This window comes from Triticum dicoccoides, chromosome 2A (assembly GCF_002162155.2).
Source record: "Triticum dicoccoides isolate Atlit2015 ecotype Zavitan chromosome 2A, WEW_v2.0, whole genome shotgun sequence".
NCBI classification, from domain to species: domain Eukaryota; kingdom Viridiplantae; phylum Streptophyta; class Magnoliopsida; order Poales; family Poaceae; genus Triticum; species Triticum dicoccoides.
In genome coordinates this window covers 608,525,767-608,529,543 of record NC_041382.1, presented here as the reverse complement: position 1 = coordinate 608,529,543, position 3,777 = coordinate 608,525,767, and the positions used below count along the sequence as shown (strand labels likewise).

The window sequence follows — 3,777 nt, the reverse complement described above, 5'->3', positions numbered from 1 at the left end:
GGGGACTCGGGGTGTGTGTGCGGGTGCGGGAGCGAGCGGGGGGGGGGGTAGGCATTAGGGGTAGCTGGTTAGGTAGTTTGTGGGCTAGAAGGCCAGCCTGTTGGGCCGGATCGCTGCTTCTCAGCCTCTTTGCAGCAAATGCTCGGGCAGGGCTGGGCTTTCGTTTGGGTTAATTTTAGAGCGCGAGCCCGGCCCGAAAATTAGACATGCTCTGTTTTCCAAGCCTGAACCCGGCCCGGCCCGACCTGGGTTTTTTGGGCCGGGGTCGGGTCGGGCTACCGGGCCGGGTTGTCCATGCCCAGGTTTACGTTAAAGCATGTCATTGCAACATTGTCGAATCAGCCGAGTTGCCGCCGCAACATCACCGCGCAATCGCCACGGCTGTCAAAGCATGTCGTTGCAACATCATTGATGCGGCCGGGCCTCCGTCGCAGCACGCTCGTAGCATCGCCACCGACGCTGTCGAAGCGGCCAGGCTTCCGTCACAGCACGCCTCATAGCTTCGTCATCGTCATCGAATCGGTCGGGCTTCCGTCCAAGCATGCCTCGTAGCATCGCCACTGCCGCCGAAGCGACCGGGCTCGTCGCAGGATGCCTCGTAGCATCGTCGCCGCTGTCGAAGTAGTCGGGCTTCCGTCACAGCATGCCTGGTAGCATTGTTGTCGTCGTCGAAGTAGTCGGGCTTGCGCCCTCACACTACGTCCCCAACAGCCGGACCACCCCTCGCGACATCGTCATCTCGGCTTGCAGCGCATCTGACCTAGTACGCAGCAGCCACCCCACCGCTGTATTTGAAGCAGCTTTTGTCCTTTTTTTGCATGGTAATACGTGCCTCATTTATATCATAAAGAACATTGTACAAGCCACATACATACCAACCTGACAAAATTGAACCATTAGCAGAACGCTAGCCTTTGCACAATGGAACGCCAGCCAAGAAGTAAAACTGTAAACAAGACTGAAGAAATCTCTGAGCTTGACACCGATGCCCGTCACCTGTCTCTGGCAGCACAACAATCACCAAAGGAAATAATGACGAATCACCTCCACACCCGAGCTCGACGCGGCTCCATTGCCGATATGCAATTTTGCGGACCTCCAAGGTGGCTTGCCAAAGGCGAAATCATTCCCGTTGAAAGAATCAGGCCAGGGCAACACCCCAGTCATGCCATCAAACTCCAGATCTGACAACCACACACGACTAAGATGTCGGAGGAGGACACCATACCTGCCATCCACGTATCACGAACCCAACACACGATCCACCATCTTCCAGATGTCGTCGATGCAGACCACAATCTGCATCCGCTCCTTGAGTACGTACCTCCCGAACTCCGCGCCGGCGCTGGAGCAAACGCCGCCGTAACGATGAAGCCCGAGGACACAGGTCCACCAAGAGGATGCAGTTGCCGCTGCACATTCCTTGCTTGAACAGATTGGATTCCAAATCCATCCCCAACCATAGGACCGATTGCCTTTTCGGAGTAGGAACCGAAGAAACTTTATTTAGCGCCGCCATCGCCTTCGCCAAAGCCAAGATGATGAACAACCTAAAAACTAAGCAACTTTGGCCTAAACCTATCCACACGCGTGGATCCGGCGACCCCCCTCACCACCGACGACCGAGGTCATCGGCGAACGAGAGCCGCCGGAAGGTGGCGGCGGAAGAAGCTCTTCGCGAGGGAAGGCGAGGTCGCCTTTCTTTTCTCTCTTCAACAACTACTGTCCTCGCGTGAGCATGTATGACTTGCTTCTTTTTTTGGCAATGGACGACTTGCTACTTATAACTTTACCTGAGCTAAAAACAACTTTTCATTAAACACAGTGCAGACGCAAGCACTCATACATACGTGCATACACTCACCCTTATGAATGCACACATGGACACCCTACCTCTATGAGCACCTTCGAGAGACTGAGTGCGCATATCATCTTGAGATTTACGAAGTCACCGTAGGCGCCTTGCCGTAGACGGGAACGTTTCCTCCCACTGAAAATGCATCGCCGGAAATCCTGAAATAAATTCAGGAATAATGCGAGCACCAGGACTTGAACCCTGGTGGGTTGGGGATACCATTGTCCCTCTAACTGTCCAAACACAGATTGGTTTGGTCACGTATATGATTTTTTTGTGACTAAGGTCATGTATACATTGCGGCTACCAAACCAGTCGCGTGGGGATCGAGTGGCTAGCGACCCGGCTGATCCCACGTGCGGATCAGCTGGATGACACCTAGCATCCGCCGTTTCCATACTACATAGTACTAGTGACCCAACGATGTTGTGCCTCCCCTTGGTCAATCTCTCTCTCTCTCTCTCTCGTCTGGATCAACACCGTCGCCACCGCCAGCTCCATTGTCCTCCAGACCATATCCATGCCAGTATGCCATGCACTGCCGACCGCCCCTCCTCCCATGGCTTCGACCCCGTCCCCACCAAGTTGTGCTTCTCCATCGCCAGGCTGTAATGAACGTAGGGGGAGGAGATCGAGAGGGAGGTGAGAGGTGGGGAGAAAGCTTGGGGAGGAAGAAGAACTTCACTTCCAGAGGAAGGATTGGGTGAGAGGTTTGAGCTGGTTACATCACGCACGCCACACCAGCCACATGCGGCCAGCTTATATGCTCACGCGACTCACACACGCACACTCCGGGGGTCCCTCCCGCAAGGTTGCCAAGTCACACATGCCAAGTGGCCAGGTGTGACATTCTCTCCCCCTTAAGACTGAGCTTCGTCCTGCGAGCTTGCCCCGGTGTCCTCCCAAATGGCTGCTGCAGGAAAACGCTGCTAGAGAACCTCGTAATCTTCCCATGTGGTGGCGGGCGGCGAGCCATCGCCCCACTGCACCTTGACTTGCATGATGGCCGCATTGTCGCACTTCATCATGCGTCGTTCCAGCAGCTGCATTGGTGCCGCCGATGACACAGTGAGGTCCGGCACGCACGGCAGCTCTGCATACGCTAGCGTGTAGTCCGGCGTGAATGGCTTGAGCTGGGATACGTGGAAGACAGGGTGCACCTGACTCTGTGGCGGGAGGTCGAGCTTGTACACCATGAGGCTGATCTTCTCGAGGACGGTGTCACTAGTAGAAAAGGGGGCAAAGGTTCAAGCCGGGTAAGCCCATTAGTCCCGGTTCAGTCTAGAACCGGGACCAATGGGTGCATTGGATCCGGTTCGTGAGCCCAGGGGGCCGGCCGGGCCACGTGGGCCATTGGTCCCGGTTCGTCTGGACCTTTTGGTCCCGGTTTGTGGGACGAACCAGGACCAATGGTCCTGGATCCTGGCCCACCACCATTGGCCCCGGTTGGAGGCATGAACCGGGACCAAAGGCCCCCCTTTAGTCCCGGTTCATGCCACCAACCGGGACCAATGGTGGTGCCTATATATACCCCCTCGCGCAAGAGCACATCACACTGCTCTGTTTTTTCTGGCCGAGGGGGAGAGGGCTTGGTGGTGCTCTAGCTCACCTCCTATGCACACAAGGTGTTCGATGGAATGCCCGAGCCACACTACTTGAGCTTTCTCCTCTCCAAGCTCGACCTTCAAGCTCCATTTTCCTCAATATTTGTCTAGGTTTAGCGATCCGTCACGCCCGCCCCCGTCTTCACCGCCGTCGATCACCCGCACCGATCTCATCACCGGCACCATCGTGGCGAGCCTCTTGTTCTTATCTTCTTTCTGAAAGGAAAAATATTATTACTTGTATGTTTAGATAGATACTTGTATCATTTTCTTACTTTTATTATTGCATCTTACATAGTGCGATTATTTTGGTACCCC

At 55.1% G+C, this 3,777-nt stretch overlaps 1 pseudogene; it reads right to left on the bottom strand.

The window, feature by feature from the left end:
- Positions 1-1,519, bottom strand: part of LOC119359674 — a 6,457-nt pseudogene extending 4,938 nt beyond the window's left edge.
- Between the last annotated feature and the right edge of the window lie 2,258 nt (positions 1,520-3,777).